The following is a 23,110-nucleotide window of genomic DNA, read 5'->3' on the forward strand; positions in this document are numbered from 1 at the left end:
ATATATGCATCGGTAAGATTGGACGGCAGACTTGAGTAATACGAGAGATGGAGGCGACAAAACTCTTGATCACCTTTACTCCACAGACAGAAATGCATACAATGCTCTCCCTCGCCCTCCCTTTGGCAAATAGGACAATAACTCTATCCTCCTGATTCCTGCTTACAAGCAAAAACTCAAACAGGAGGTACCAGTGACCCACTCAAAACAGAAGTGGTCTGATGAGGCGGATGCTAATCTGTAGGACTGTTTCGCTAGCACAGACTGGAATATGTTCCGGGATTCATCCGAAAACATTGAGGAGTTTACCACATCAGACACAAGTTTCATTAATAAGTGCATGAATGACGTTGTCCCCACAATGACCGTATGTACAGTACATATCCAAACCAGAAGCCATGGATTTACAGGCAACATCCGCACTGAGCTAAAGTCTAGAGCTGCCGCTTTCAAGGAGTGGGACACTAATCTGGCCGCTGATAAAAAGATCCCTCTACGAGCCATCAAACAGGCAAAGCACCAATACAGGCCTAAGTTTGACTTCTACTATGCCGGCTCAAATGCTTGTTTGATGTGGAAGGGCTCGCAAATGATCCCAGATGACAAAGGGAAACTCATCCCCAAGCTGCCCAGTGACGCGAGCCTAACAGACGAGCTAAATGCCTTCTATGTTTCACTTCGAAGCAAGAAACACTGAACCATGCATGAGAGCACCAACTGTTCCAGATGACTGTGTGATCGTGCTCTCCGTAGCCGATGTGAGTAAGACCTTTAAACAGGTTAACATTCACAAGGCTCCAGGGCCAGACGGATTACCAAGACGCATACTCAGAGCATGTGCTGATCAGCTGGATCAAGTGTCTTCACTGACATTTTCAACCTATCCCGACAATGTTGGGTATACCTACATGTTTCAAGCAGACCACCCATAGTCCCTGTGCCCAGGAACACCAAGGTAACCTGTCTAAATGACTATCGCCCCGTAGCACTCACATCTGTAACCATAAAATGCTTTGATGGTGTTGATGGCTCACATCATCCCAGACACCCTGGAACCACTCCAATTTCTATACCACCCCAATAGATTCACAAATGAATCTCTATTGCACTCCACATTACCCTCTCACACCTGGATAAGAGGATCACCTATGTTAGAACGTTGTTCATTGACTACAGCTCGGCGTTCAACACCATAGTCCCCTCAAAGCTCATCACTAAACTAAGGCCCTGGGACTAAACACCTCCCTCTGCAACTGGATCCTGGACTTCTTGACGGGCCGCCCCCAGGTGGTAAGGGTAGGTAACAACACGCTGATCCTCAACAGTGCGGCCCCTCAGGGGTGCGTGCTCAGTCCCCTCCTGTACTCCCCGTTCACCCATGACTGCATGACCAAGCACGACTCCAACACCATCATTAAGTTTGCAAACGACACAAAAGTGGTAGGCCTGATCACTGACAGCTATGAGACAGCCTATAGGGAGGAGATCAGAGACCTGGCTGTGTGGCGCCAGGATTATAACCTCTCCCTCAACGTGATCAAGACAAAGGAAATGATTGTGGACTCCAGAAAAAGGAAGACCGAGCATGCCCCCATTCTCATCGAAGGGGCTGTAGTGGAGCAGGTTGAGAGCTTCAAGTTCCTTTGTATCCAAATCACCAACAAACTATCATGGTCCAAAAACACCAAGACAGTCGTGAAGAGGGCACAACAACACCTATTCCCCCTCAGGAGAAGAACAATTTAATCCATTTTAGAATAAGGCTATAACGTAACAAAATGTGGAAAAAGTCAAGGAATCTGAATACTTTCCAAATGCTCTGTATTAGCCAAATTTTCTAAAGACATGTTTTCACTTTGCCGTTATGGGGGTATTGTTTGTAGATGGGTGAGGAAAAACTAGATTTATTCCATTTTGAGTTCAGCTCTAACACTACCAAATTTTTGAATAAATCAAGGGGTATGAATATTTTTTAAAGGCACCGTAGCCAAGTTACTGTATCATTACTCATTGTGCATTTATTCATTCCTTTTTTTCTGCATTGTTGGGAAAGGCCTGTAAGTAGGCATTCCACATTTAGTCTACACCTGTTGTTAAGACTAACAGTGGTTTGACACACACACACACACACACACACACACACACACACACACACACGCACACACACACACACACACACACCTAACTCCCATCTCTCTCTCTCTCTCTCTCTCTCTCTGTGTGTGTGAGGTAGCTAGGCCAACCCTTGCCGGTGCAAGCCCCAGGGGAGCTATCTGGTCGCTCTGTGGAGAATTACTCTATGGTGCTTATCCTTTTTAGCTCCTGTGCTGTGAAGGCCTGTTTGAACGGCCTCATTCTCAGTAAGTGACCGGGGAAAAGGCCCTTTGAAGTACCTTAAAGGCTGCTCTGCCCTGTCTGTCAGACCCCTAGAGCTGGGGTCTCCACACTTTCAATGGGAGAGGGTGTGTGTGTGTATATATGTACTTCTGTTAGGAAAATGTGGCCCCAAATATTTGACCGGCAGCATTTTAATTTAGCGGACGTTTAAGAAATTTACCAGACCCATATGCATTGATTGCGTAACCTGACTAGGATGTCCCCCCCCCCGGTTCTCAGAATGACAGAAATCACATTTAGTTCATGGTAATTCATCTTAACGGAACAACTCAGATGCAACGGCCTGATTCATTCTTACCGAATTCCAATGAGCAATTAGAATGATTGTTGAGTTGCGACTGTCAGTGAAAAGCAGAAAGAGGCCTCCCGAGTGACGTAGCATTTTAAGGCACTGCATCGCAGTGCTGAGGCGCCACTACAGCCTTGGGTTCAATCCCAGACTGTGTCACAGCCGGACGTGACCGGGAGACCCATGGGGCGGCACACAATTGGGCCAGCGTCGTCCGGGTTAGGGGAGGGTTTGGCCGGCCAGGATTTCCTTGTCTCATTGTGCTCTAGCGACACCTTGTGGTGGATGGGGCTCCTGCAAGCTGACTTTAGTCGTCAGTTGGACAGTGTTTCCTCCGACATTTTGGTGCGACTGACTTCCGGGTTAAGCGAGCAGTGTTTCAAGAAGCAGTGCGGTTTGACAGGGTTGTGTTTCGGCCTTCACCTCTCCCAAATCTGTAGGGGAGTTGCAGCGATGAGACAAGATCGTAACTACAAATTGGGGAGAAAAAGGGGGTAATGTAAAAAAAAACTATAATAAATAAATAAAAGACCCATATCACAACATGTAAACATACAATCGCAGAAAAAGGTTTTGGAAAACTAATGGCTATTGCTGTAAAGAGAAGACAAGAAAAAGACTCCAATCTGTCTTTTAGTTGTCAAAATGTTAAACTTATCTTAATTAACAAAGTCGTTTTTATTGATCTGTTTGTCAGCGTCAGCAGAGTAGGCTACCCTGTAATTTATTTATTATTAAAAATAGATTTTGCTAATGTCTCCAGTCATATAAAGTGTAGTAGAATGGCATTAAATGTGTTTATAAAAGGCCAACATTTCCTGTGCAAAGAAAGGAGAAGAAATGTAGGCTATAGCCTAAGCCTATACCCTGGGGCTCCCGAGTGGCGCGGCAGTCTAATGCGCTGCATCTCAGTGCTCAGAGGTGTCTCTACAGACCCTGGCTCAATTCCAGAATGTTACCATAGGGTGGTGGACAATTGGCCCAGCGTCGTCCAGGTTAGGGTTTGGACGGGGTAGGCTGTCATTCTAAATAAGAATTTGTTCTTAATACTCTTAGCCACTACGTGATGCATTGAACAGTCTTTCTTGCAAACAGAGATTGAGTTATGCTATATTATTAGCCTAAATTATGACTATCCAATCTAATTATCACCTTAGGAATATTAGGCTATTTTGCATAAGTCTACAAATGCGAGAAAGCATGGAATGCTTGATTTTAAAGGTGCATTTTTATGGTGAAAATGTAGTTCCCCAAACTTGAAACCCACATGCAGCCTTTGTTAGAATAACTGCCCACATTTACTTTTCCTCAGCCAACAAGACAAGTAATGAAGCTTGCTTTCTAAAAAAAATATATATATAGACAACGTTGGCAAAATGGCTTAGTCTCGTAGTGAGGAGCTTATAAAACGTAGCTAGATTCCTAAACATATTTTTGGGAATTCTGAAATGTATTGGAATAAATGACTAAACCAGAAAACTAGCTAACCAGCTATAGGTTACTGTAGCTAGCTACCTGACAGGAATGCTAGATAGCTACGTTAGCTGGCTAGGTACATTAATAGCATTAGGTTGGTTGTTTTTAAGCTCAACTTCTAGATTTCCACCAAGGACGTTGCCTCTCTGATCATCACTCTCCCTCGCTTGGGCAAGGGACATTTAAGGTACACTCGGATGTGACGATGTAAAACGTCATTCAAGTGCTGAGGGCTGTCTACTTTGAATTTGGACTATGTCAATCTACTATCACCCATAGTAGAAAGTATACAGATTTTATTGGTCAGCTTGTCGTTCTGTGCGAGAAAGAAATATCCTATTCCAAACAGACTCTGGGACAGTTGTGGGACGATAGATAACAAATTCATACAACCAGTAGGCCTAGGCTATAGCCCCAAAACATGTTAAATAGCAATGAGTCACATGCAACAGATCAGAATGTTTAGCATAAAATGTTGATAAACTATTATTTCTTCACATTATAAGCACAGCAATGTGCACAAGGCAGGTTTCATAATGCAATTAGCAGGAAAACACCTTTATGAGCAGATTCATGTGATGAAGATGAAAATATCCATTAGGAATTTAGAAAGAGGTGAGATCTAAGTATTCATCAACTAGCATGGGTTGCTAATTTGACTAGGATTGTGCCTTTGGCTACTGGACTATGAAAGAAACCAATAGAACATGAGATAAATAGGCTACTGGTTTAATTTGCATATGGAACTCTTTATAAAATGATTGCCTGCATGTTTGATTGGATTTTGGCTAGGCACCAGGCAGGATGGGACCATGGACAGGAACCGGGATTTGTCAGACCAGGTGATGTTTTTCCATTCCTAGCATTTTAGCTGATAGGTGTGGTCGTCTGCTGCAATAGCTCATCCGTGACAAGGACGGACGAGTTGTGCGTTCCGAGTTGCCTTTCTGCCCACCAACGTTCTACATGCGCCAATATTTGCCTGTTAGTGGTCCGTTATTTGCCTGTCAGCTTGCACGATTCTTGCCATTCTCCTTCAACATCTCCATCAACGAGCTGTTGTTTGTCGCACCATTCTCTGTAAACCCTAGACACTGCCGTGCGTGAAAAGCCCAGGAGGCCAGCCGTTTCTGAGATACTGGAACAAGCGCGCCTGGCACCGACGGTCATATCACGCTTAAAGCTGCTTAGGTCACTCGTTTGGACCATTCTAACGTTCAATCGAACAGTAACTGAATGCCTCAAGGCCTGTAAGCCTGCTTTATATAGCAAGCCACGGCCACGTGACGCACTGTCGGTAGGAGCAAACCATCTCCGTGAATCAGATGGTTTACCTAAAAACTGGCCAATGAGTGTCTGTAGCCCTAAGAGTTGTGCAAAGCTGTTAGAATCTTAATGAAAATGATTCACAGTGTCATGTCTCTCGACGAGAGGTGGGTGTAGGAGACAGGCGCAGGAGAGGAGATAAATGCAATCAAAAGAGAAAGTCCATCCAAAACCATACAGGCACAGGACAAAATACACAGTCCGATAATGACCAATAGATCAAAAATCCTAAGGACATAACCTGAATGAAGTAGATGAACAAAAATAACATCACCCAACATAAAACAGGGAAACGAAAATAAACCCGCACGAAACAAAGCGGGTAGGGAGAAAATAAATACCCACACTAATCAAACTAAACAAGGAACAGGTGCACAAACAAAACAGACAAGACTAATCGAAAAAGAAAAAAGGATCAGTGGCAGCTAGTAGACCGCGACGACGACCGCCGAGCACCACTAGTACAGGGAGAGGAGCCACCTTTGGTGTAAGTCGTGACAGACCCCCCCCCCCACGACACGCGGCTTCCGCAGCGCGCCAACGCCGGCCTCGAGGACGACCCGGGGGACGAGGCGCAGGGCGATCAGGACGGCGGTTGTGGAACTACCTCAGCAATGATGGGTCCAAGATGTCCCCCTCCTTACACAGCACCTCTCCTCCGGGCCGTACCCCTCCCAATCCACGAGTTACTGCAGGCCCCCCACCCGGCGCCTAGAGTCCAGGATGGACCGTACAGTGTACGCCGGTGCCCCCTCGATGTCCAGAGGGGGCGGAGGGACCTGCCGCACCTCAGCGTCCTGCAGTGGACCAGCTACCACCGGCCTGAGAAGAGACACATGAAACGAGGGGTTAATACGATAGTGAGGAGGAAGTCTTAACCTATAACATTCCTTGTTTATTCTCCTCAGGACTTTAAATGGCCCTACAAACCGTGGGCCCAGCTTCCGGCAGGGCAGGCGGAGAGACAGGTTTTGGGTCGAGAGCCAGACCCGGTCCCCCGGCACGAACACTGGAGCCTTACTGCGGTGGCGGTCAGCGCTCACCTTCTGCCGTCCACCAGCCCATTTAAGAGACTCCTGGATGGCTCTCCAGGTCTCCTTTGACCGCTGCACCCAATCCTCCACTGCAGGAACCTTGGTCTGGCTCTGATGCCATGGTACCAGGACCGGCTGATAGCCCAACACGGACTGAAACGGTGACATGTTCGTGGAAGAGTGTCGGAGTGAATTCTGGGCAATCTCTGCCCATGGGACAAACCTCGCCCACTCTCCTGGCCGGTCATGGCAATATGACCGCAAAATCCTGCCCACATCCTGATTAACTCTTTCCACCTGCCCATTACTCTCCGGGTGAAAACCAGAGGTCAGGCTGATCGAGACCCCCAGACGTTCCATAAACGCCCTCCACACCCGGGACGTAAACTGGGGACCCCGATCAGAAACTATGTCCTCAGGCACCCCATAGTGCCGGAAGACATGCGTAAACAGGGCCTCTGCGGTTTGCAGGGCCGTAGGCAGACCGGAAAAAGGGAGGAGACGACAGGACTTAGAAAACCTATCCACAACGACCAGGATCGTAGTGTTCCCCTGCGATGAAGGAAGATCGGTGAGGAAATCCACCGACAGGTGGGACCAAGGCCGCTGTGGAACAGGAAGGGGCTGTAACTCCCCTCTAGGCAGGTGTCTAGGAGCCTTACACTGAGCGCACACCGAACAGGAGGAGACGTATATCCTCACGTCCTTAGCTAAAGTGGGCCACCATTACCTCTCTCTAAGACCATGCACCGTCCGATCAATACCTGGATGACCAGAGGAGGGTAGCGTGTGATCCCATCTGATCAATCTATCGCGAACACCAAGCGGAACGTACTTCCGACCAGCTGGACAACCTGGTGGAGGGGGATCTGATCGTGATGCCCGCTCGATGTCCGCGTCCACCTCCCACACCACCGGTGCAACCAGGCAAGAGGCCGGAAGTATGGGAGTGGGATCGAACGACCGCTCCTCAGTATCATAGAGACGGGACAGTGCGTCAGCCTTAGTGTTTTGGGAACCTGGTCTATACGAGATGGTGAAGCGAAATCTAGTGAAAAACATCGCCCAACTAGCCTGACGGGGATTCAGTCTCCTCGCCGCCCGGATGTACTCCAGATTACGGTGGTCAGTCCAGATGAGAAAAGAGTGTTTCGCTCCCTCAAGCCAATGTCTCCACACCTTCAGGGCTCTGACCACAGCCAACAACTCCCGGTCCCTCACATCATAGTTTCGCTCCGCCTGACTGAGCTTCCTAGAGAAGAAAGCGCAGGGGCGAAGCTTGGGGGGTGTGCCTGAGCGCTGGGAGAGCACAGCTCCAACCCCAGCCTCAGACGCATCCACCTCCACTATGAATGGCAAAGAGGGGTCCAGATGTGCCAAGATGGGAGCATCGGTGAACAGAGCCTTCAGACGACCAAAAGCTTTGTCCGCCTCCGCTGACCACCTCAAACGCACCGGCCCTCCCTTCAGCAGTGAGGTAATGGGAGCAGCCACCTGTCCAAAACCCCGGATAAACCTCCAGTAGTAATTGGCAAACCCTAAAAACCGCTGCACTTCTTTTACCGTGGTCGGAGTCGGCCAATTACGCACGGTCGCAATGCGGTCACATTCCATCTTCACCCCTGATGTGGAAATGCGATACCCCAGAAAGGAGACAGATTGTTTGGAAAACACACATTTCTCGGCCTTGACGTATAGGTCATGCTCCAACAATCGTCCAAGTACCTTGCGCACCAGGGACACATGCGCGGCGCGTGTAGCAGAATAGATCAGAATGCCATCGATGTAGACCACCACACCCTGTCCGTGCAGGTCCCTGAGAATCTTGTCTACAAAGGATTGGGAAACTGCTGGAGCATTCTTTAACCCATACGGCATGACGAGGTACTCATAATGGCCAGATGTGGTACTAAATGCAGTTTTCCACTCATCTCCATCTCGGATACGCACCAAGTTATATGTGCTCCTGAGATCCAGTTTTGTGAAGAAGCGTGCTCTGTGAAATGACTCCACCGCCGTGGTGATGAGAGGTTGTGGGTAACTGAAGCCCACTGTAATGGAATTTAGACCTCGATTGTCAATACACGGACGCAGACCTCCATCCTTTTTCTTCACAAAAAAGAAACTTGAGGAGACGGGTGACATGGATGGCCGAATGTATTTCTGTCTCAGAGATTCAGTGATATATGTCTCCATAGCCACTGTCTCCTCCTGTGACAAGGGATACACGTGACTCCTAGGAAGTGCAGCGTTAACCTGGAGGTCTATCGCTCAATCCCCTCGTTGATGTGGTAGTAATTGGGTCCCCCTCTTTTTTACTGGAAGCGATAGCCAAATCGGCATATTCGGAGGGAATGCGCACAGTGAAGACTTGGTCTGGTTCTCCACCGTCATCGCACCGATGGAAGCACCTGCACACCTACCTGAGCACTCCTCTGACCACCCCTCTAGAGCCCCCTGTGTCCACGAAATTTTAGGATTGTGATCAGCCAACCAGGGAAACCCCAGCACCACTGGAAACGCAGGAGAGTCAATGAGGAAGAGACTAATCTGCTCCTCATGCCCCCCTCGCGTCACCATGTCCAGTGGAACTTTGGCCTCCCTAACCAGCCCTGACCCTAGTGGTCGACTATCTAAGGCGTGCACGGAGAATGGTTGGTCCAACTGACCAAGGGAATCCCTAACTTATTAGCGAACCCACGATCAATAAAGCTCCCTGCTGCGCCTGAATCTACTAGCGCCTTATGCTGGGAGTGAGGGGAAAATTCAGGAAAGGAGACATACACATACATATTACCAACAGGGAGCTCTGGGTGAGTTTGGTGCGAACTCACCTGGGGTGTTCGAGCAGCGCTCTGCCTGCCTTCTCGACTCCCAGACGAGCTCCTCCTGCACCGGTCAGCAGTGTGTCCTCTGCGACCACAACTGGTGCAGGAGAAGGCTCCTCCTCCGGTCGGCCTAGCGGCAGCACTTCCCAATTCCATGGGGATCGGAGCAGGTGGGCTGGGAGGTGGAACGAGCAGGACCCGATCAGGATGCCCACGGGCAGCCAGGAAGTTGTCCAGTCGAATGGACATGTCTATAAGCTGGTCCAAGGTAAGGGAGGTGTCCCGACAGGCTAGCTCCCTGCGGACGTCCTCTCGTAAGCTACACCTATAATGGTCTATCAGGGCCCTCTCATTCCACCCCGCGCCTGCGGCCAGGGTCCGAAACTCCAGCGCGAAGTCCTGTGCGCTCCTTGTTTCCTGCCTCAGATGAAACAGACGTTCACCTTCAGGTGGATGGACGAACACAGCCCGGAAGTGGCGGGTGAACTCTGGGTAATCCTGCCTCACTGAGTCTGGGCCTTCCCAAACTGCGTTGGCCCACTCCAGGGCTCTCCCCGAAAGGCAGGAGACGAGGACGTTAACACTCTCCTCTCCTGAGGGAGTTGGGCAAACGGTTGCCAGGTAAAGTTCTAATTGGAGCAGGAACCCCTTGCACCCGGCAGTCGCTCCATCGTACTCCCTCGGGAGCGCGAGTCGAATCCCGCTGGAACTGGATACCGTTGGAGAGGGTGGTGGTGCAGGCTGAAGAGTGGCTGATGATGGTGTAGAGATACCACTCCTCTCCCATCTCTCCAGTCTCGACAGTGCCTGATCCATAGCCGTTCCTAACTGGTGGAGAACGGCTGTATGTTGGTTTACACGCTCCTCCATGGATGGGGAAGGCGTGTCTGCTCCTGCTGACTCCATAATATTGGTGCGGGTTTCTGTCACGTCTCTCGACGTGAGGTGGGTGTAGGAGTCAGGCGCAGGAGAGGAGATAAATGCAATCAAAAGAGAAAGTTAATCCAAAACCATACAGGCACAGGACAAAATACACAGTCCGAAAATGACCAATAAAACTAAAATCCTAAGGACACAGATGAACAAAAATAACGTTACCCAACATAAAACAGGGAAACAAAAATAAACCCGCATGAAACAAAGCGGGTAGAGAGAAAATAAATACCCACACTAATCAACCTAAACAAGGAACAGGTGCACAAACAAAACAGACAACACTAATCGAAAAAGAAAAAAGGATCAGTGGCAGCTAGTAGACCGGCGACGACGACCGCCGAGCAACACCCGAACAGGGAGAGGAGCCGGAAGTCGTGACACACAGCTGTAATGTCTTCCAAAGGTGCTTCCACCAAGTATTAACTGAGGGGGGTGGAGACTTATGCAATTTTTCTGGGGGGGCTGCAACATGTGAAAAATGTTCAAGGGGGTGTAGACTTTCTGTGGGCACTATATGTTTGTGTGTCTGTGTGTTTATGTATGTGTGTGTGCCCCCTGCTCCCTCCCTCCCCCTATGTGATCTATCCTAGGTGGCCTGATGAAACGCCACTGGGGAATGTACAACCAACAGATACAACGGCGGTAGACAATTTGTCTTGATAGGGGAGATAGTAACCGTGTCAGTCGACCTGTCCCCCTCTCTATCTGTGTTGTCTCTCTCTTCCTGTCCTCCTTGAGATGGGGAGGCCAGGAGGCGAGAACACAGCACATCCACCAACACCAGTCGACTCAAGGTGAAGCCAAATCAGAGGGACGCTTTCAGGAGATAAAGGTGTAGCTCTCTCTTGTTGTATAAAATATACACTGAACAAAAATATAAACATTTTCAATGATTTTCATATCAGGAAATCAGTCAATTAAAATAAATAAATTAGGCCCTAATCTATGGATTTCACATGACCGGGAATACAGATATGCATTTGTTGGTCACAGATACCTTAAAAAAGGGTAGGGGTTTGGATCAGAAAACCAGTTAGTATCTAGTGTGACCACCATTTGCCTCATGCAGCACGACACATCTCCTTCGAATAGAGTTGATCAGGCTGTTGATTGTGGCCTGTGGAATGTTGTCCCACTCCTCTTCAATGGCTGTGTGAAGTTGCTGGATATTGCTGGAACTGGAACACGCTGTCGTACATGTCGATCCAGAGCATCCCAAACATGCTCAGTACGCAGCCCATGGAAGAACTGGGATATTTTCAGTTTCCAGGAATTGTGTACAGATCATTGCGACATGGGACCGTGCATTATCATGCTGAAACATGAGGTGATGGTGGAGGATGAACGGCACAACAATGGGCCTCAGGATCTCGTCACGTTATCTCTGTGCATTCAAATTGCCATCGACAAAATGCAATTGTGTTCATTGTCTGTACCTTATGCCTGCCCGTACCATAATCCCACTGCCACCATGGGGCACTCTGTTCACAACGTTGACATCAGCAAACCGCTTGCCCACATGACGCCATACACACTATCTGCCATCTGCCCAGTATAGTTGAAACCGGGAATCATCTGTGAAGAGCACACTTCTCCAGCGTTCTCAGGTAAACAATCCAGCAGTCATCATGCAAATTGCATGCTCCCTCAACTTGAAACATCTGTGGCATTGTGTTGTGTGAGAAAACGGCACATTTTAGAATGGCCTTTTTTTGTCCCCAGCACAAGGTGCACCTTTGTAATAATCATGCTGTTTAATCATCTTCTTCATATGTCACACATGTCTGATGGATGGATTATCTTGGCAAAGGAGAAATGCTCACTAACAGGGATCTAAACTAATTTGTGCACCAAATTTGAGAGAGAGAAGCTTTTTGTGCATATGGAACATTTCTGGGATTTTTTATTTCAGCTCATGAAACATGGGAACAACACTTTACATGTTGCATTTATATTTTTGTTCAGTGTTTATGGTAACACTTAGCCTATAGTGCTTTATTACTTGTTATAAGCATGTATGAGCATTTACATAGTCTGACAATTTGAAATCAGCATGAAAAAAAAGAATGATAGAAGCCATTGCAACTAAATAAATTAATCACAATGTAGAATGTAAAGATAGATACTGATGAACCTGACAGACACTGAGGCGATCTCTCTCAAGCAATATTTGGCAGGGTGTAGCTCGAGCCCCTTGCCATGGGAATCATTTTGGAGCCTAGTTATGCCAGATGTTGGGCTGTGTTACTAGATTAAGAGGCATGTGCTTCTGTTGCACTAGATCCAATAGAACAGGTGCAACAGCGTCATCAACAATGATGTGACTGTATGGGCTACAGCAGATCCAGTCGCTGTGCAATTGTGAGGTTTTCTCCCACAGGAAGAAAAAAAAAACGATTAGGAGAAGAGAAACATGGACAGTCAGACAGACCGATATAAAGCCTGTGATAGGACAGGATGGGTCCCGTGGAGATTATTCTTCTCATTTGAAGAAGGGAGCGAGGGCTATACAATGGGTTTGTATCGCTTTAACATCCTCTGACGTCAACCTGATGCATGATCTCCCCAGCTTGCTCTAATGCGAGAAGAGAGGAGACGGACTAGTTCTGTAGCCTAACGGAGTTTACGGAGGTGGGGAAAAAAAGGTAGTGTTGGCCACTAATTTGGAATAGTGGATTTTCGTCCGTTTGACACCAGTGATGCTCTTCAAAGACGACAAAGCACTTGATGGGAGAAAGACGAGACATTTTTAGAAGAGAAGCAACATTCCGAAGAGACAGAGTAGGGATGCTCGAGCGTTGTCACAGCGACACATCTTGCTAGGACACTGTGCACGCGCCCCGCCGGGAGAGAGGAGGGAGCGTGAGCGAGCGAAAGAGGCAATCGCACAAGCACAGCATATTTGAGGTCTATGCCAGTCGGAGGAGAATCACGGAAACCGTGGAACGCTGTTACCCCAGCGACGAAGCAGGCAAGCGCCACCAAATCGTCCAAGGTATTCAAACTGTCGTTGGTGCTGTCCTCTCCACCGGCGAACGGCGAGCGGGGATGTATTGTTTGTAGAAAATTCACCCGCATTTAAAATCACTGTTGACAATTTATGTAGATGAGGAATTAGTCTATATCGTTTTGTTGTCAACAAAGAACGAGATATAAAGATATGTAGACTGACGCGTCAGAGAAACTGATCAAACGAACAATTGATGTAGGCTATTTATTATTATTGCTATGCGGAGGAGGCGGGGGAGACAATTCTTTGTAGTCTACCTTGGTGGAAGAATCATTCCAAAACCCGCTCTAATGCCTTTATCTAGTGCATGTGTAATGCGCCTTACGCAGCAATAGGCTTTATTTTGTGGTAGCCTATTCATTTCCCTCCGTCATTGTCTCCCGGTCCCTTATCAGAATGTGGCAGTCCGGTCAACCTGCAGGTCGGTCGGATTGAGCTGGTGTTGTCGGTAAACAGAAACCGGGGAAGGTTTTCAAAGTCTAAGCTTCTCCAAAGGACTATGCTTCAATATTTCCCGTTCTAAAAGGAATGGTGTGACCAACGGTCTAGAAGTCAAAGACGAGGGCAAAATCAAAGGATTCCCTTTGAAAAACCCTTGGAATCCTGCTACCCCCCTTGGAACACAAAACAGGTAAGCGCATACTGTATCACCCTCGGCGTCGAGAATGTAGGAATTCTTTCCAGATGTCTATTTCATAGAAAACATTTGAATACAATAAGTGATTCGTTTTGTATAATTAAGCTACAATATAATTAGGCTACATGTTACTTTGCCAGTCCCTTTATTTTGGGTAACACAGCATAGAATGCCTGTCCAATTCCACTAATAGTTCTCTTGTCGTTTGAAGCTTCGCCTTGGAACCTGTTGTTAATGATTGCGTGCTGTGTCATAACCATTGTGATACATCTCCAACAAACAACCTGTTCAAAAGGTTTTGAGCCCCCTTTTCCCAATAATGGTGCGGGCAGGGAATATATCCTCTGTTTTTAATGAGGACGGAATTCAAACGCGTCTTCTTAGGTGTTGCTCCACATAGCCTATGTAGATGTTGCCAGTTTGTGGTGGCAGTGGAGAATAGCCCAAAGTAGATTCATATCAAACCACCCCATAGCCTTTCAACTTAAGCCTATCAACCACCACTTAGTTTGTCTTTAGAATGTTTTGTAAATATTAACAGATGACCTTTTAACAAGTCTATTATGCTATTTCCTCAGATTTTCGAAGGAATGACTTCGTGGCAATGTTTTAATGTTGTACTTGCATGGTTTATGGGAGAAATGGGTCAAAGATAGGATCCACAATTTGCACGCCCCCTCCTCATCCCCCTCCAAAGAGATTTTCCAACGAAACCTATCTATCTGAGCATCTTATGTGTTGTCGCAGGGCAGAGCTAGCCTCCGACAGGAAACGCCATGCCTGTGAGAACATATGTCTCTCACACACACTGACTGCAAAGAATGGGCCACATTTATATGCGGGGCTGGTATGGAGGGCATTCCAAGCTCCAGTTGATGGTAGAATTCAACAGAGACAAGAAGACCCCTGTTCTTATCAGCCTGAGAGGCTGGGCACACACACAATCTCACACACGCACGCACGCACGCACACACACACACACACACACACACACACACACACATACACAATCTCACACACGCACGAACGCACACACACACACACACACTCTCTCTCACACACACACACACAATCTCACGCACGCACACACACACACACACACACACACACAATCTCACACACGCACACACACTCACACACACACACACACAATCTCTCTCACACACACACACGCTGGCTGCTCAGAGCTCTGTGGTTGCCCTATATAGCAGATATTATGGATAGCTCTGTGTACCAGGTGGGAGACCATTTAATGGATCCGGGAAATGTGTTGTGTGACTCTGTCCTTGTGCTGAATAGATGATGTCACAGAGAGTTTTATATCTCTCCACTGGGAGGGAGCTGGGAGGAGGAGTTGGATGACCTTTGAAATATGTATTTGGAGATTCTTGAAATATGTGGGAGAGTGTGTGTGTGTGTGCAGGTTGATGTGGCTATGGGAATGCACTCGTGTGTGTGTGTGTGTGCCTTCTTGCGTGTGTGTGTGTTTGCGTGTGTGCATATCTGTGTGTGTGCGTGTGTGTGCGCGTGTGTGAAGAGCAGTGCTCTGCAGCAACACGTCTTGTTTATTTATATGGCAACAGTAGATTCATGTACTCTAATTAATTTACAATGGGCCCAATAAACATAGGAGACAGGTGGCCTTGTCAAGGAGACCCATACATACTTACTCGCCATGCTGTGGGGTGTGTGTGTGTGTGTGTTTTAGCTGTTTTTGCCTTGCAGGTGTCTCTGTGTGTGTGTTTCTGTGTCTCTTATGAGTGTGTGTATATGTTTTCAATGTTTCTGTGCGTGTGTGTGTGTGTGTCTGTATGCCTGAACACAGACACAAGCCAAGGCAAGACGGAGACTGAGGGAGGTCCATTCAGACAGAGGCAGATGGGCTGAGATTTTCAAAGAAGCATGCTAGATTGATAGCTCATGGCGTGGGTCGCTAACAATTAAACAGATGGAGAGGACGCTGTGACAGTAGAAAGTTGACCCACCCTCTGCTTTCTGAGCCGCCACTCATTCTGTCTCGGTGCAGCTTGGTTTTGATGTTCCCATTGCTCGTGATCACTCACGGATTCACGGTGTGTCGCCAGTTCCGTTTTAATTGTGCATTTGATAGTTGATGGAGCCTCGAATGTGTTGGGCTATATCATGATTTGATGTCAATCTTAGATGAGTTTGTTTTCCTTAATTGGCAATGTGTTATATGCTTGCTTACTTGTATGTGTTATGTGATGCAAACTGATTTCATGTTTCTCATATAGGTATTGGGCATATGGGATATTCCAAGGGAGAAGGCCAAGGGTAGGTAACTAGATTCAGCCACGGGCCAAGTTTTGTCAGAGTGGATGGTCAGGGGGCCGGAACATAATTGTAATAATTTGTACACTGCAAATTGGCCACAACTGAGCCCAAAAAGAGATTGTATTTGAAAATAACAATCATTTCATACCTTGATTAAATTGATTACATACGGTGTCCTGAGAGTCTGCTACTGTACCATGGACGAATGGCAGGAGGCTGACTCAGACTGTTGGCTAGACTGGCCAGTTTCTACTCAACCTACAGGTGTGTTTCCGTGGTTTGACAGTTGGTAGTGTATGCAGGGCGAGGATCTGAATGACAGGTGCGAGAGAGCATTAGTGGGCACCTCCAATAGGAAATTGGGGCACCCCACTAGTACTACACATACAGTATATGAGCACACTCATTGTAACTCAATGTTACAAATTCCTCAACATGGTCCAACGGCACCCCCAAGAGTCAATGTAGAGCTCGAAGCCTGGTGTGACTGTGTCCATGTCTCCCAGCTAGTTTTCTCCTGTAGAAGACCTTGTCTATCAGTATGTGGTTTGTTTCTCTTCATATCCGTGGTGGTTCTGACCGAGGTTGAGTTCCCAAATAGCACCCTACTCCCTACGTAGTGTACTGCTTTTGACCACGGCCCATAGGGTTCGATTGACGCACATGTTATTTTCTGCAGTCAATTGCATCCAGTCAGTCCGTCCTGTTGCTTGTCAGACCTTCCGCCCGTCTCCACCAAAACATGGCGCGTCATCCGTCCCGGGGGCTCTCATTAAGGTGAGATCAAGGTTGCTGTTCACACACGCACGCGCGCACACACACACGCACACACAGACACACACACACACACACAGACACACACACTCACACCACTCAAAGGTGTTCGCAAAAAACACAACTCACTGTCTAATAAGGCTAGCTCTACTGACAGCCAGATCACCGGCGGTACCCAGACCACCGGCTAGAACCAGACCACTTGCTTTCACTCTCAGAGAGACATGGCGTCACGGACAGACATACCCCTTGCTAGGCTAGCCAGATCTTGCTCGGAGAGTGTTTGATATTGGTGCTGTGGTGGGGGGTTTGGTTTCTCCCTAAATCCCTTTGACAATAGACATAAATCCAAACATCAGAAGAAGCTAGGCATTTTGATTTCGCTGTGTGTGCGGGTGGATTTCAATGTGAGACTGGGAATCTTCTGAATCCTAACAACATCATTTCAGACATCCCAAAGGGATTATAGACAGACATGTAGCCTAGTTCCTGAGTTGTCGGCCAACACTTCCTTATTATCGACCAATCGAGAGGTCGTCCCGATTGCATTGACACAGTATGTAGCTTATCCCTATGGATGATAATTCATTCTGTGTGTGTGTGTGTGTGTGTATGTACGTGTGTGTGTGTGTGTGTTATGATTCATTTCTACCTGGTTTACAGTTGTAGGGTATGTGGCCTAATGTCCTCTGCTCCTCTTTTGGAACCATGTCAAAATGGATTTAACTCAACACATATAAATCCCAATGACATGAGTGTGGATTAAATTATATTTTCATCATGTAGGCTACTGCCCCTTTAAGAGCTAGAATCGAGTATGTACCCTATGTTGTGATTCTCACCAAATATGTAGGGCCCTATAAAATCCGCATTATGGAAAACGTGGATGGAATCACGGAATCCAGACATTAACATGGAATTCAGCAATATTCAAAAATGTTTTGAGCTTAGTAGGAAATCAGCTAAAATCTATTGAATTTATTAGAACATTCATTAATTTGTCCAAGTGACTAATAAGACATGAACAAAATGCATTAGTGATTCATATTTCTTTCTGAAACGGAACAGGAATGCTCCTGTCTGTGTGTGATGTGCTCTTATGTCTCGTTTTCACTTTAGCCATTAGCGATAATGCTAATGATCGCCATCTGCTGGTATAAAAAAAACATTTATAGGCTTTCGCAAAAACCGTATTGATTAAAAGTTAACTACAAAGTACCCTATGCCTACCTGGCAGAAGGATATCATGATTATGTGCATCAATCCAGTGGCCATTTGTTTTGCAAACCCTGCATTCACATGGGCGCTACTGAAACACTACCAACCAAAAAACAGCCTCTGCCTGGTGCTCATTGCATAAAAGAGTAACTTAACTCAGCAAAAAAAGAAATGTCCTCTCACTGTCAACTGCGTTTATTTTCAGCAAACTTAACATGTGTAAATATTTGTATGAACATAACAAGATTCAACAACTGAGACATAAACTGAACAAGTTCCACAGACATGTGACTAACAGAAATGGAATAATGTGTCCCTGAACAAAGGGGGGGTCAAAATCAAAAGTAACAGTCAGTATCTGGTGTGGCCACCAGCTACATTAAGTACTGCAATGCATCTCCTCCTCATGGACTGCACCAGATTTGCCAGTTCTTGCTGTGAGATGTTACCCCACTCTTCCACCAAGGCACCTGCAAGTTCCCGGACATTTCTGGGAGGAATGGTCCAAGCCCTCACCCTCCGATCCAACAGGTCCCAGACGTGCTCAATGGGATTGAGATCCGGCTCTTCGCTGGCCATGGCAGAACACTGACATTCCTGTCTTGCAGGAAATCACGCACAGAACAAGCAGTATGGCTGGTGGCATTGTCATGCTGGAGGGTCATGTCAGGATGAGCCTGCAGGAAGGGTACCACATGAGGGAGGAGGATGTCTTCCCTGTAACGCACAGCGTTGAGATTGCCTGCAATGACAACAAGCTTAGTCCAATGATGCTGTGACACACCGCCCCAGACCATAACAGACCCTCCACCTCCAAATTGATCCCGCTCCAGAGTACAGGCCTCGGTGTAACGCTCATTCCTTTGACGATAAACATGAATCCGACCATCACCCCTGGTGAGACAAAACCGCGACTCGTCAATGAAGAGCACATTTGCCAGTCCTTTCTGGTCCAGCGACGGTGGGTTTGTGCCCATAGGCGACGTTGTTGCCGGTGATGTCTGGTGAGGACCTGCCTTACAACAGGCCTACAAGCCCTCAGTCCAGCCTCTCTTAGCCTATTGTGGACAGTCTGAGCACTGATGGAGGGATTGTGCATTCCTGGTGTAACTCGGGCAGTTGTTGTTGCCATCCTGTACCTGTCCCGCAGGTGTGATGTTCAGATGTACCAATCCTGTGCAGGTGTTGTTACACGTGGTCTGCCACTGCGAGGACGATCGGCTGTCCGTCCTGTCTCCCTGTAGCGCTGTCTTAGGCGTCTCACAGTACGGACATTGCAATAAGTTTTCATAACTGTTACCTTAATTGCCTACCGTCTGTAAGCTGTTAGTGTCTTAACGACCGTTCCACAGGTGCATGTTCATGTTTATGGTTCATTGAACAAGCATGTGAAACAGTGTTTCAACCCTTTACAATGAAGATCTGTGAAGTTATTTGGATTTTTACGAATTATCTTTGAAAGACAGGGTCCTGAAAAAGGGACGTTTCTTTTTTTGCTTTTTTTGAGTTTACATCCAAAATATATATTTCTTTTGATTATTCCCAGACCTGAAATGGTCTCCTGATGTGTTTTAAGCATGTTTGTGTACTTAGAACATCCAATTTAGATGTTTTTGATTTTGATTTTGAGATTGAAAATCTGAAAGACAATTTTAAAACGGAAACCTGGGAAAACAAAACGGAGAAAACGGAATTTGGGAAAAAAATCAACAGAATCAGGCAAAAAAAAACAGATTTTATAGGGCCCTAAATATGTTGTTGTCTACTCGCGCTATTCAAACCCCACAATCAAATTAACAGTTGATGAAGCTTTCTTATCCTATGCACATATTGCAAATAATCTGAACAGAAAACTCCATCCTTTTTCTGTGAAACTGCACATCATCATCTTCTCTCGTTTGTGGCACCAATGTAAGGGGTTATGGCAGGGGAAACGGTGTTGCAGTAGTCTAGTGTGTGGCGCGGGAATAACTACAAGCGAACCTGGGTAGCTTTGTTTTCACATTGTCCTAAAAAAGGGAACCGGACTGCGGAATTCAAGCAAACCTCTCAAGGTGGTTTTAGTTCGATTCACTTCGGAGTTGCACAATTTTTTTACAAACCAGATCATAAAAATTGGCTTAAAGGGACAAAGTATGAAAACACCCTAACAGTACATAACGCTATCGGGATAAGTGTAGGACGATAGCGATATAGTACAACGTCAATGTATGACTTCCATTATGCTCACTACTATAGCATCCTCTGCTCTTCCACTGCAAACGGACAAACACACATACAGATGTATTCATTTGAGACGGTTTGCTACAGCAGGAAGATAATCCCAAAGCAACAGGAAATGTGAATTATTCTGTGAATTATGATTCATTGACATTTTTGTAGGGGTTCATGCATTTTTCGTAAGTGACAATCAAGTGTGAAATTTCAAAATGGAAATTACAAACTTCAGAAGCCTTTTTAAACCTCAAAAACCTGCAACAGGGTAATCAAATTAAGATCTTACATTTGTAGACCCATTAATATGGACTGGGAGTAGCACCACTGCGCGCGCACACACACACACACACACACACACACACACACTGCGACGGTAACAACCTTAAGAGTGGTGGCTGAATCGTAATGCTGGGAAGAGGAGAGGAGAAGCGGAGAGAGGGAGAAAGAGAGAGAGAGAGAGAGAGAGAGAGTATAGTGTGGTGAGGATTATCACTGTGCTGTGTAATGATGTGGATTGTTACTTTCAGACTCACACTGGCGCAGGCACACTCACACATATACACACACAAGCACACACACACTGGAGCCGGTCTCATTCTGAGTTTCAGACAATCTAGTATAATGAGCCACTGGCATGGTAACTTTCTCCTACTATAGGGAGGATGTGAGGCATTTGATGTCCATCCATTGACATAAGTGGCTGTGGTCTTAGTGGTTGGGTTTGAGGCATTGGCAGAGTTGTTACCTCAGACACACACAGGCAGGCAGGCAGCAAGACTAATGGGGCCACCTGACAATACATGGGGACCAGGTCCGCTCCCCTGAGAGAAAGTCGCTATGCTAGCTGCTGTTAGCTTCTGTAACTAGATGAGTCGTTTCCACCTCACTGCCACTAGCTGTCCCTTGACGGACAGTCCATGTATGGATGCTAACGAATAGAGTATTTTGGATAAGCTAGCCAAGCACACACACACACTCACACACACACACACACACACACACACACACACACACACACACACACACACACACACACACACACACACACACACACACACACACACACACACACACACACACAAACACTCACACACTCTTCTCCCTGACAGTCAGTTCTACGCTAGGGAGCCGACGGCGGCTGGGAGCGTTGGGATAGAAGCTTGTTAGGTAGAGAGTCGGTAGCGTGACAGTGATGAACGAGCGCTGGATCTGGGAGTGTCACACTTTCGCTTCCGCTTCGTGCAGCGAGCGACGCCATCGCGATGATGATCGTCTCTGTTATTGTCACAATCAGCAGCCCCTTGGGATGAAATGTGAGATGCACGCACACACACAACACTGAAGGGTGCTGGGAGTGTGTGTGTGTGTGTGTGTGTGTGTGTGTGTGTGTGTGTGTGTGTGTGTGTGTGTGTGTGTGTGTGTGTGTGTGTGTGTGTGTGTGTGTGTGTGTGTGTGTGTGTGTGTGTGTTTGCGCACCGTCCGACATGCCTTTCCCCTTCCATTTATCCTGACGGACTTAAAACATTTTTGGGGGGATTTCTTTACATGCTGTTAGGTTCTAGCCTGAAACCCAAACTGATATGCTTTGTTACACCATGTTTTGACTTCAGTAACGGAGCATTTCACTTTGAATTCCAGACTTGTAGGTTTCTGCTTAGTGCCGACCATTCATGCGGATGAACAATACAGCAGGTGATGATTGATCGATCGGTAGCTCTTTGCACTCTCTCAAGGCTGAATCCAACCCTCAGTGATGTGTGTGTGTGTGTGTGTGTGTGTGTGTGTGTGTGTGTGTGTGTGTGTGTGTGTGTGTGTGTGTGTGTGCGTGATACTGTAAGGGTGGAACGCACCAGTGGAGAGAGAGTGAGAGGTAGAGAGGCTCGCTGGTGTCATCCCCCTAATGAACAGCGTTTAGGGATCTAGACCCAGATCACACGCTCACGCTAGTCACTAATGAGCAGTGAGATTGCTTTCCCTGGTCTATCTGCTAGCGCCTAGTGGTTTGCCGACTCGTGTTCTCTCTCCTCCGTCCCTTTCCTCCTCTCCCAGGCCTCAGTGAGGCACTACTAGGCTGTATTCATTTGGGCACAATGTAGGTAAACGGAAAAACGGAAACGAGCGCTTCTTATTGGCTTCTTAAGTTCAGTTTCCCTCCCCTGTTTTAGTCAAAGTTTCTTCCGTTTGGTGCTTAATGAGTAGGACCCTGAATAGGACACTGTCCAACTCAGCAGTAACTCCCATGGAAAGAGTTAAAAAGCTGCAGAGAACGAGCAAAGACCTGCCTGGCTACCTGGGAAAGGGGCTTTGCCCCCCTGGCGCCTAGATGAAACGATTTCTCGCTATTTCTGATTAAAACTCTGGGGAGTTAGAAATAAGGGGGGGAATAGGGAGAGGGGAAAGAGAAGGTGCAAGTCAGCAGGTTTTCACCCCCCTCCTCCTTTCCTCCATTCCTCCATCCCTGAAAAACAGAGAGGGAGACTAAACACATTTCAGAGGATGAGCTCGATCCCTTAACCGGAAAACGTATTTCTCATTCCAGGAGCCGAAAACTGTGTGTGTGTTCGAGTGTGTGTTTGTGTGTGTGTGAATGGATTTTCAAATGGTCTTTGATTTCTTGTGCTCGATCTCCATGGCATAGTGTAGCCTCAGGATCAAACCCCTGTGAACATTTAC

The 23,110-nt window shown here is 47.0% G+C and overlaps 1 protein-coding gene across 5 annotated transcripts in view; it reads left to right on the plus strand.

The window, feature by feature from the left end:
* The first annotated feature begins 12,797 nt into the window (after positions 1 to 12,797).
* LOC115198357 (neuroligin-2-like) overlaps positions 12,798 to 23,110 on the plus strand; it is a 211,065-nt gene continuing 200,752 nt past the window's right edge. For 4 of the 5 annotated variants that reach the window (XM_029760251.1, XM_029760254.1, XM_029760253.1 and 1 more), the window contains exon 1: positions 12,798 to 13,927. The gene's annotated coding sequence lies outside the window, so the exon portion shown is untranslated. The remainder of the gene's footprint in view (positions 13,928 to 23,110) is intronic. The other variant, XM_029760252.1, reaches the window with a different exon arrangement.

The sequence above is a fragment of the Salmo trutta genome, chromosome 8 (assembly GCF_901001165.1).
Source record: "Salmo trutta chromosome 8, fSalTru1.1, whole genome shotgun sequence".
In the NCBI taxonomy this organism is placed as follows: Eukaryota; Metazoa; Chordata; class Actinopteri; order Salmoniformes; family Salmonidae; genus Salmo; species Salmo trutta.